Here is a 12304-nt window from a genome sequence, read left to right on the forward strand (position 1 = left end):
TACTTTGTAGTGGAACTATGCCCCAGAGTGCACTGTGTACTAAGACCCAGAGCATACATAATGTAGCAGCAGTCCGGGACTCTGCTGATTTATTGCCATATGTGCCAGGCCCATGAGGATATACTAATGCAGAGAAAGGGGAGTTAGATGAGGTAGGACAGAGGACTGGGGAGGAACTCGGGGGTGGCAGGTGTCCAGTGTCAGGAAATGGAATTTTTATTGAGAAACCAGATGGAGTGAGGGTCTCTACTCTTTTCTTGCTTCTTTCTTAATTTGAGGAAGTGTCTCTTTCTACATTAATGTGTGGCACAGAATTTGACAGTTGTGGTGACTACTGTGTGAGGAGACTGCTAAAAATATCAAACGTCCACCATGTGAAAAAGCAATAGCATATAAGCTACCTAATCAGTTTTCTACACCTCTCATCTTGGCAGATTGAAGTACTTAGCTGTATACTATTTGTTAAGTAACATTCCACTGCTGAATTCTGTTTACCAGGTAAAAAAGACTTTTTTTTTTTTTTTTTTTTTTTTTTTTTTTTTTTTTTTTTTGTCACTGTTCCAATTAATTGGTGTTTCCTGTGCACATGGAAGGAATTGCTAAGCTCTGATTCATCACAGTGAGTCCCCTGCTGCTGCAGATAATGGTGGAGTGGGGGTGGGTTTGGCTGACTAATATGCCGTAAATGCCATTTGGGTTATAAGCTCTCGAGGCATAATGATTTTTAGGTAGTCTGCCATGTGTCATAATGTCATATCAGAAAAGGTAAATATGAGTCATGTAATCCAGTTTGATATGTTGCTATTAGAATATGCCAAAGGTTGGGTTTTTTTTGTTGTTTTTGGTTGTTTTTTTGTTTTGTTTTGTTTTTTTAATGTAGTAGAATAACGCATGTGAAGTGTTTTCCCCCTACATTTTGTGCCTCTCATGGGAAAATTTTCAGGGGAGCTACCAGTTCTTCTTGTTAGCCTCAGACAGAAGAATCTCAAGAGCCTTTTCAGAGCCCCATGACATGTCCAAGTATTGCATGGTTAAAATGTCTACTGAAAGCAGTGTAGAAGTGGCAAGTTTTGACCCTCAGAAAGACAAAAATATGGCTATTTTAAGAGAGAGAATCTCTTAAATCCCTCTGGTAAACAGCAGGAGTTGCAGTCTGTCAGTATCTCGAAGTCTCTAAAATCTGCTGAACCATTTGGCACTGCTTCAGAGTTGGAAATATTTTTCTTCTTCATATGATAATAGAAAAGAGGGATATTTTGGGGGGTTCTTGAGTCTTTCTCACTCTTTTTTTTTTTTTTTTTCCTTTTTTAAAAAAAATATATATTATTATTTAATGTCAAGGAGATACTTTACATCATTAAGTAGTTGTTTCACATAGACATGTTTTCCCCTTTCTTTTGCCTGGTAAACACAAGTGGCTGTTTGCTGTTCTAGCTAACAGAAGGTAAACAGGGAAACAAAGAGGCATTTCAGTGAGCAGGTCACTGATATCTCTTAAAAGTGGTGGCCAAAAAGAAAAAGAAAAAAAAAGAAAAAAAAAAAAAAGGAAAAGAAGTAAAGGCAGTACTTGCATAAACTTCTGGAACAATAGAGAGATTGCTATTTCCTCACCCACTGTGAAGGAGGTGGAGCTGCTGAGATGGAGCTGATATGGCAGCTGCAGGGTAGTGTGGCATTGCACAAATAACAGAGAACAGGCTGTGCTTTCCAAGGGGAGCCTTTTAATTGTTTGGAGTCTGTCAGGAAGTCAACTCTGCCCTGATTTCCGGCACGATTCAATAGGTTATTTTCCAGAGATGTCTGGAGCCAGAACACAACCAGCCTGATAGGGCCATGGAGAATATTCCCATGATTATAAAACCACAGAGGGACTAGTTGTTTAGGGAGGTGTGCTGACAACTAATGATAAAACAGTGTACGCATTATCAGGCAGATAACTGTGTTCTCATATAAAATGTTGATAATGCCTGGGTGCACAGGGCTGCTTGCTGCTGTGAAAGGGCCACTCCTACTGACTTCAAACGGCAGCATATAATTCAGAGGAGAAACTCAAAGTTTTTCCCCTGAGCTGTGCTTTATTTATTATCAGTTTTCTCTCTGCTTTGCACTCTTCAAACCTTACTGAATTCTTTGAGCTGGACTGTAGCCCTGTGCACTCCAAAGAAGGGGTACAGTGTGAAGAGTTTTAGTGCCAAACTGCAATCTGATACAGCTACAGGGGAGAGGATCTTCTGTCATGGGGCTCCCCATGGTGGAACAGGAAGCCACCAAGCATCAGAATTGCCTGCCCTGCCCTTTCGGTTAGGAGCCCATGTCATACAGGATGGTCACAGTGTCCCTTCTCGCTCTCTCTGCAGCCTTGGACGTTCCCACTGACCTGTGAATATCTGGGGTATTCATGACTGAGCTTTTTTCTTTTCCCTAGTGTTTATTTCTTTCATGTGTAATACTTCCTGTCAGCTACACATTATTGCAAGTAGAAGGCTTTTTAACTATGAATACCTAGCCATTACCCATACTGACATGCAGCCATTGTTATGGAGGCAACTGGATATGAATAGATCCATCTGACTCAAGTGTAGCAGTCCAGTCCCTTCTACTTTGTTCACCTAAGTAGTTCCACTAAGTACTGCTCATAAAGTGCTCCTCCTTTAGACTGATGCTAATAGAATGAGACTAAGTATGTAATACATTTTCCCTGTGGAGGTATTAATATATGCTGATGTCCTGCTCCTTCCCTCTTTGGGCACAAAAGAACTTAAACACTGCAGAAGTACTGTCTCTTCTGTGCAGAATGGCTAATAGAACTACAGGGGTACCAGAATATTTAGGAATGCTTCATCCAGAGAATGGGATTTAGTGGTATTTTTTTTATATAATAATGCTGCAAAGGAAGAGCAAAGATCTTCAGTTCAGCTGGTTATTCTGCGAGAATTCTTTGTAGCAGGGTGGACTAGGATTGCTTAGGTCACCGGAATATGAAATAGTGTCCCTAAAATAAGAAACTACAGGAAAAAAAAATAATAATAATAAAAAAAATCTGTCAAGGACATCTGCACAGCTCCAATTCAGAGTAGTGGTTGTGGAAAGAAAATGAGGGTCTGGGCCACTGATGTCCATTATTGTGTGTGGCACTGAACAAAGGACAAAGAAAAGATCCTGTGCTAACTAAAGCAAATGACATGATTCTGGTAGACATGTGGCAGGTATTGCATTTATTGTGTTTAACATTTCTTCATTTTTCTCTACTTTTTAGCAAATCATTTTTCAGCAGAATGTTAAACAGTTTCACACTGCCAGATTTTAATTGGCAGAATTTGATCAGCACTAGTATTAGTTCCAAGAACTGTTGATAGGAGTTTAAAAACTTGTCTTATACCTCTGCCAAATACTTTTTAGAGGGTGGGGTGGAGAGGGGGGAGAAAACCTGCTTCTGCTCTCGCTGAAAGCAGTGGAAATCAGAGCAGTTCTGAAATCAACTTACTGTCTTTTACAAAGATGATCAGCAGCAGAGAAAAAGTGGCTTTTAAAACGATTGCTGGCATATGGGCAACACAAAGAAAGCTGTACGTTGTGACATTCCTAAAGAAAAAGGGGCAAGAGATTCAATGGTTGCTTTCCAGATCTCACAGCTGGACTACTAAGGTAGGAAACATAAGCAAGCTATCATGTCACTTTTGCAGGAGTGGAGAAAAGCTTTTCTTCTTGTGTAGAGAAGCTGAAATGCTGCAGTAGTTTTTCTAATCTATGCACATCATGTATGGTGCTTGTGAGCTTTAGCTTTAAAAATAAATAATAAAAAAATCTCAGATTCGTGAAAATGCAATGTACCGCAGTGTGTATCTATATATATGTTTTGATAACAAAGGAATTTTTAGATGCCTATTTTCTGCCAGCACACAACCTTGCTGCTGTGCAGCTTGACTGATTTCTGAGTATTTAAAGGGGAAAAATAAAAAGGTTGCTGAAGGGTTTAAAGATTAAAAAGCATGGTAAAATCTTCCATAACTAGGCAACAGTTTTAGGCCTTGATGTTCACGTATTTTCTGATTATATACTATAGTCTTATTTCAGTGCAGATGGGTGGGGGGTGGAACACCAGTGAAACATGTCAGAAGAGCGATTAGTAGTAGAAATTAGTTAAATGTTATGTTGTGAAAACTCAGAACCATTTCCATACTTGAGCAGAAGAGCCTTTTGCTGTTATTTTTTTGGTATGATCGTGATCAATCTCAGCTGCACTATTCTGAGCGATAGAGATATTGAAGCAGTTGCAAACAAACACTACCATCTATTTTACAGGAAGTTTCTGGAGAAATATTTAGAACCTATTCAGTATATAACATTTCTCACTATATTGTTTTGTTCTTGTGCAATCTGGGAAGAGAGAACTCTCCACCTATCAGTTATGAATATAGGTGGAGTATAGACACAAGCACACGTACACACTTCTCTCGCGCTGACCTGTCTTTTACTCTACATTTAAAGTGATTCACTTTTAAATTACTGGATGTCACTTCAGCAGAGTCTTCTGGTGTTCTGGTGTCTCTATCTTCTCATTCATAATATCAGTAATGCCTTAGAACTGTCAAAAACAAACAAGTTGGCATTTATGATTTTCTTATTTGAAATGGGGTTTATTTGTTTAAAATCAACATGTTTTTGATTTATTTTTTTTTTCATGAAAATGCAAAATTTGTAAGGAAGAAAAAATACCTATAATGCTTCCTTAAACCACTCTTCATGGTATCCTTGAGAATTTTATGTTTCAGAGGTTTGCTTTTACTAAACAAATACAAAAAGCTATGTTAAAGAAGCCTAATCTTAGGACTCATTTTGTGTCTCTGGATACTAAAAAATAATTACACCCAGGACTTAATGAATATGCACACGTAGCAATCTGTCTGAATCTGTTAATCTACATTAAATGTAGAGAACTAATGGACATGGAAGAAATGACTGGTTCTTTATATTTAAAATATTACATAAAAAGACTTGGTAACTTTGGTGTAGGTCAATTTTTAAATACTTGAGTATCAATCAGAAATATCACAGAAGTTATGTCCTTATGAGATCTAAGTCCTGTAGTTGATTGAGCTCAAGATACAGAACATGAGGCATAATTTTCAAATCTGACCAGAGTAGGTGTATGTTCATGTTGGAAAGACATAGACTGAAATATTTATCAAGAAATGAGTCAAAATATTGACTTGGAGGTTAAATGAAAAGCAATAGCATTAATTTGTCTCCAGTTGACCTTAAAGGTCTGTGAGAAAGAGATAGAAAACCTCCCAGTGCAGGAATGGTTGTGCAGAAGAACTGAGTGGAAGGAAATTCAGGATGAGGTGAATTAAGTGTTGAAATATGAGAAAGCAAAACAATAATTTTAATCACACTTATTTTTACCAAACATACTTTCTTTTATTAGAAACCTCGTAAATTAAAAGATTTGTGACCTTGATGCAAATGAGTCTGTGCTACCAAAATGGTGAAAATATCTTTTTTTCATCGTAGCAATTAAGCCAAATGTCGATGAAATCCAACTTAAAATGCACTGGGTAGAATAGGCATTTCAATTGCATTTGGGAGATTGCATTTGAGTATATATAATTATAAAATTGAGCAATATATGTGGAACAGCTTCTGAAAGTCTTCACAGGAACACCAAAAGCTCTGATTTCTTGAGGGAGAAGGGGATAAAAGTAAAGTTTTCTCCAGCAGATATGAAAACAAACCTTTTATGATAGTTTCATGCAGTGGGAGATGGGGCAGGGGGCAAGGCTTCAGGCAGAGGCAGGGTGTTCTGTTGTCAGTGCTGAATCACCTGCATGTCCAGTGGAAGTGCTAATGGCTTCCACATCAGACTGAACTACAACCTCTTCTGCCAGCCTGTTTGGCACAAGAGTGTTTTACACAAATACTTTTACCATCTCCTTTCATACAAGTTGTGAATCTATTAGATTATGTTCAAGTTTCTTTTGCATCTATACCATACGCAGATGGCATGGATAAACTGTGCAAGCCTACATCCTCTTCTGCACATTAATTAAGAAACACAGCAGCTTTTCTTAGCATGCTGGTTATCTGGCTCCCAGTGCCTACTTACCACTTGCTCAGCATAGTGATCTAGTCACAAAGAGAGAACAGCTCTATTAAAAGGTATCTTTTCCTAATTGAGGGTGAAGTGTCCCATCCATAAAGAAAGGACACTTCTGTGCAGACTCTCAGTCTCCAGAGCCAGATTATTCAGCAAAGCATTGGTCCCTAGACTTTTTTTTTTTTTTTTTTTTTTTTTTTAAACTTTGAAATCCTGCACTTATTCAAGAAGCTCAAAGTATTAGGAAAATGCTTCATGTTTCACCAAATGTGCAAGAGGTTCAGGGAGCTGGCTACAACGTTAAACAGTTACCCTGTGGCCTGTTCTGTAAATGAAGAGGAATAACAGCAGTTATTGAAACTTGTTCTACTTTGTCACAGAGCTACTGGAGCTACGTTGCTTGCTTTTTGGAAACCCTAGAGGAGAATATGACCCAGGAACAGTCACATCTTTGTAGTCCAATTGTTCACATGCTTGGAAAAAAAAAAATAAATAAATATATATATATATATATATATTTCAATATTGTACAAAGTGTCTATGTTTTCAAGTTACTTAGAAAGTCTATATACGGTTGCTTTGCTTGCAGGCACAATAAAAATTATTAATCCTCCAATTATCCAGTCTTATCACTGCTATCCACACAGGCTGGCTGGACTTCTAGATGATATTGTTTTCATTAGTGTGATGAAAGAAAAATTTAATTAAAGACCCATTTCTCAAATGAACAAGTGAAAAATATAAGGATTAAGAAATTAATCCTAATACTTTAATTACATTAAGGTATTTTGTCACTCTGGATGGTTTTGTTGTTGTTGTGGGCAACACTTTCCTATCAATTCATTTTTGTGGATGCAGAGCATGATTACTGGGAGATGGGGAGAATGCTGTTCAAGACAGCAAAAAGCATATCCTTCCTGTCAACTCTGAACATGGGACAGGAATAGCTAATCAAACAGGTTTGCTATGGATCGTATCAATTCCTGATCGCAAACTTTAAATACACATCATACAAGCAAGGCAAAATGATCTACAGGTAACAGAAATTGAAAAAAATGAATTGATAGGGAGAACAAACTGTGACTAAATGAAGGCAGGGAGGCTGAAAGGCAGCATTTTAATAAGGAAAACTTTTGTATGGCTTTCAGGTACAATTGAGCAGATTTGTATAAAACAATTTTATCCAGGAGACCGTTTAAGTTTCATTGATAAGAATGCACTCATTTAGAAACTTCCACTGTGGCTTTTTTCCCCTGATTTGTATAAAAATAAGAACCATCTGTAGGAAAGAAAAAAAAAAATCCACCCAGCACACATCTTGTTTGTGTGAATGCTTTGCTGTTGTTGACTAGATTTCTAGGAAACAGATGCATGTTTTTCATTTGGGGAAATATGCATCTGTTCTGCCGAATTCTCTCCAGAAATCCTTAATTTTCCACAAAGAGCTTATTCAATTACATTTGAAAATAAGAAACTTTTCCTCCTTCATCTCTATACGTGCAGGCTTGCATTAAAAGAAAAAATGTTCATTTTGACATAGTGAGGCATTTTTCTCAACCCGTCCATAAGAGTTTGCACAATGTTATATAAAAATTTATGTTAGAGGACCAAAAGAGAAAGTAACAAACTTTTGATCTGTGAAAGGATGTCTGCAAAATTGGAACTATTATTATTATTACTGAGTGTGTCATTCATGAGTGGAGTACAATTTAATAGGGATGAAACCAATAAGACTGTATAGGAATTCCTGTGTAAGATTTCGTAAAGGTAGAATTCCTGTCTACAAGTTATTTAAAATCATTCATTGGAATAGTGTAACAGGGATGTTGTTCTCTCTGATATTCTATGGGATGGCTTCAATATTTTATATAAAAGTTATCATTTATGGGTCTTCACCATGAGGGGGAAGGAGAAGCTCATCTGAAATATTCTGAACATTAATCAACTTTGGGATTCTATGACAAAGAATTACATACATGGTTTACTTCTTCTATTGCTTCTTATTTTGAAAAGAAATAATATATATATAGTGTAATAGCATACCCCATTCCTATGTGCCCATGTCAGGGTTTGGATTGAAATATCTTCCATTAAGGCATCTTCCTTTGGCTGGGGGATTTTTATCTTCAGCTTAGGAATAGAAAAAGAAGAAATTGTATAGTCAGTAGTCAAATCTCAGTGTGGAATGGATCTAAGAGTATATCAAGTAGGGTAAACCCATTAATTTCTTCCCCTTCAGGGAGGAGATCCATCAGTAGAGATACATTTTGGAAATAATTTTGAAGCAGGTGGACTGAGCAGCAGGAGGGGTAGTATCAGGCTAATACAGCAGGAGGGCAACACCAGGCAGTTAGAAAAAATGAATTGCATGGATTGTAGGGGACTGCATGTTAGAATTGCCAAACTGAATATTTCCCACTGCATATCCTAAATAAATTAAACCTGTACAGAATATGGGCAGTGATTGCTCCCCACATAGCACAAATAGCAGTGGCAATGAAAATTGCCCATGTGTGCTTCAGTAAAATTCAGAAACTTCAGGTGGGATTTCACTTTAGTCCCACTTAAGTCTATTGCCATAAGCTAGGACTCTAGATAGATGTAAGCAACCCTCTTGGTATTTTTTAATGATACTACTGGCATTGTCTACAAATCAGTGAATATATTTCTTAGTGACACACAGTTCCCACTGTTTTATTCCTTTCTAAACCAGAGCTGGTGCTGTAAGTAGGTGGTGGTGGGAGACAGATCTGCAGGAGCTGTAGGTACGGTCAGTCGAACCAAGGGACTCTGCTTCTGCTTGAGCAGGAGATTCGAAAACCTTGAGTTAAAAATGAGCACTCAGATGGAACTGGGATCGTTCATGGACAGTGCCAGTCTAAGTAGGGAATGTAGTAGAGATGGTTTGGGTTAGCCACCTTACTACCTAGAGCAGGATATGCCCAGTCCATTTTAGCTTTTGTCTTGCTAGAAGCTGCTCCCTTGGTCTGTCACACTAGCTAGTGTGTACCTGCTAACATTAAAGTGCGTCAATTTGCATTTTACTATGTCTCTGCTGCTTTGCCTGTAGAGGTCTGTGATTTTGGCTGGTGTTCCTTGGGCAGCCATTGTAATGCTTCCTGGATGTTTCCCACCTGCTTCTCTATCCACAGATGACTGATATTTCATCTGCAGTCTCACTGGCTGTATCCTTTCTCTCTGGTGCATTAGCTGGCCTGGTTGAGGGTTGATTTGTTGCATGCACTGCTTTTCCTCCCCAACTGCATACCTCTGGCTACAAATTGCACTCTGAATTTTTTGTTCCACAAGGGTGCTAAGTAAAGCATGTTGAATGCAGCAGAAATCTCCTGCTGGCTTCAAAGGGACACTGAATAATATCCTAAATCATTGATGCTACAAGGTTCACCAAGGAGTTTAACTCTGTACTAAAAATACAGTACTTCTGGGAACAGTTTCTAATAAATTACTTTTTCCTAGAAAGGTTCCTGTTCCCTATAATGTTGAGGTTTCTTGATGTTTCTGCTTATAGGCCTCATCTCCTTTTCTTTAAAGCAATGTTCATGGGAATGTCCTTCACAATTTCAGCCTGATGTGTGTTACTCCTAAATGTTTCCTGGTCTATATTTCACTTTGTTGTATTTCCAGTACAAAGGCTTTCTGCTGCTGAAGGAAAAGTTCTTCCAAAGAAGACATCTTTCCTTTAGTATTCTGCAGGAATGCATCTGAATTTTTTGTAGGAGCAAACTTTTCTATCAGACCTTTTGAAAGAGCTACTGGAGTTTGCCAACTCCTCTGAGGACTCTTGTCTGTCTTTCCAGTAGGTTAACAACTGGTCGATGAGTCACTCAGCATTTTTCACTCTTTCTGCTTTACTTTAGTGTGCCACAAAGGAGCTTGAGGTATTGTAGGAGTCTGTCCAATTGAATCCTGGGTGGAGGTCTGTTCAAAGTACTGTTTAAATCATTGCAGGATTTTCTCATTTACTTTTGTACCATACATGTTGTTATAATGGCTTTTTTATGAATTTCTTTCTGCTTTAATTAGCAGAGAGTCAACATTTGTCTTCTACTCAAGACTTCAGGTGAGGTTTAATACCATTGTAAAACGTAATTTGAAAACTGACAGATTTTTAGTCAAGAAACATGTTTCTAAAACTTCCTCTAGCTGTGATTAGATTAAAAGAGGACAGCAACAGAGACTTCATATAACTTCAGGTATTTGTTTTTTAGAAGGTACAACCTAGGTTAATCAATCATAACAACAGTCTTGGGATTGTTGGGACATGCCCTGTTAAGGCTTCTTATGTTAACTCTTTCCTATCTACAGAGTATCTAATAAAACAATTTTTGTGTTCCATTATGTTGGTAGAACGCATTTTTGCCAGCCTTACTAAAGCAGGAAGCTGACCTTTTCTGTGTCAAGGATTTTTTTATTCCAGTAAATTCAGCTCAACTATCTGCAGTTTTCTTCTCCTCCTCCTGCCTCAGGATGGCTTTTCCACCAATGGTTTTGAGAATTTACTTTCTCTGATAACATAGTACTCTGCCCAGCACCTTCGTGTACATAAATGTGGGTGAAGCAAACACTTTTGAAGGCATAATTAACATTTGCACCATGCATGCAAAGTAATCACAGGGGAAGAGGACATTAATACATTGCTATGATGGTCTTGGGATGTATACTGGCTACCTGTCTAAAAACGCAGGGAGAAGCATCATTGTAATGCTTATGCTATGCAGAGACTTCAGCTTATCACATCCTTGCAACTCCACAGTTCATGCAGCATGCAACAATACCTGCAAAATAGAGGTATTTAAATTACAGTCTTAACTGTGAGGACTTTGCTTCCTGGCAGCCTCTGTTCTCATACCAACTAAGCAATAAATGCTTTTGCTTAAACAGAGAAAGACAGATCTGATTTGTAATGTTGTCTGATACTTTTGGTTTCTCCAAGAAAATATCTAAAAAATGAACATAAAAGAGATTATCTACCATAAATCAATTTTCTGTTCACAAAAGCCATTCACTGACAGTGTTCATTAACCTTCCAGGAAAAAAAAAAAAAAAAAAAAAAAAAAAAAAGAGCATGAAGTTTTGTCTACTGCTCAACTACTTGCTTTATTTCTTTTAGGGTACATACCTTTTTTTTTTAAAGATATTCAAATGATTGTTGTTCATGAAGCCTAGTTGCCAAAGTGTCCAAAATTGGTCAATATTCCTTTAACAATATCATTCTAAAATAGATTTTGTCACTGTTATTGAGTTGTTGGGCTGGTGTGATCTAGACAGTAAAATACATACAGGATGTGTTTACTGTTGTTCACTACCTAATACAGGGGCTTTTCATACTTTGAATGAAGTACTTTTCATACTTAGATGAAGTTCTCCAGAGCTGAATGATTTCCCTGTTTTTGTTTAGTATCACACAGTATCTTTACTCACAATACTGGGTAAATTGCTGGAACTGGTTTATTCTTTGAATTTTTTTCCATTCCAACAGGACTAACTTGGTTAGCACGCAGGACTGAGTATATTATCTAGGAAGCAAAAGGTCAGCACTGCCAGTATTGTGAAAGAGAGTTGTTGGAAATTATGTGGATACAAGCTCCAGTTCATTTATGCCAGTCAAAAGAGCAATTTGATACACTCACAAGATTAGACTAAAGAAATAGGATGAAAGAGTTAGAACAGAAATGACCAGGTTAAACTTAACAAGACTGAAAAACTCAGAGGAAGTAGGACTTGCTTTTTTTGGAGTTCCTATGATATAATGGGTAAATAAAGAGTAGAAATCAAAAGTCCCTTTCTTCAGCTGTAGATTGACTTCATCATAGAAAAATATCCAAAAGTTCAATGCATTTGGATTTAGATTAAAAATGCATGACATGCATATGCTAACATAGAAATTGAGCTTTTTATATCTACTCTTTTTATTTAAAAATAATTAAAATAAATAAATAACCGTCTTTTAAAATTATTGATTCAGTACTTTGGGAAAAATACAGAATTCTAAGAAGGTAAACAACATCAAACGTTATCTTTAACCAATGGTGTTAAAACTTGTTTTCTAGATATTCTTACAAAGACATAAGAAAACAGAAGCACATGTAGTACTGTCACTGAATGAGGAAAAAATAAATCACAAGTAGGGCACAGAGTTTAGAAGAATTTACCTTCTTCACCTGACACTTTATTATTGACTTTATC

At 37.3% G+C, this 12304-nt stretch overlaps 1 protein-coding gene across 2 annotated transcripts in view; it reads left to right on the top strand.

The window, feature by feature from the left end:
- The window catches only part of ADGRL4 (adhesion G protein-coupled receptor L4), a 161144-nt gene that overhangs the window by 23033 nt on the left and 125807 nt on the right, over window positions 1-12304 (top strand). Inside the window, exon 1 of one of the 2 annotated variants that reach the window (XM_072343659.1) lies at window positions 3606-3645. The exons of the other annotated variant lie outside the window; for it this stretch is intronic. The gene's annotated coding sequence lies outside the window, so the exon portion shown is untranslated. Of the gene's footprint in view, window positions 1-3605; window positions 3646-12304 lie in introns of those variants that run through there. 2 annotated transcript variants of the gene reach the window in all.

This window comes from Excalfactoria chinensis, chromosome 8 (assembly GCF_039878825.1).
Source record: "Excalfactoria chinensis isolate bCotChi1 chromosome 8, bCotChi1.hap2, whole genome shotgun sequence".
NCBI lineage: Eukaryota > Metazoa > Chordata > Aves > Galliformes > Phasianidae > Excalfactoria > Excalfactoria chinensis.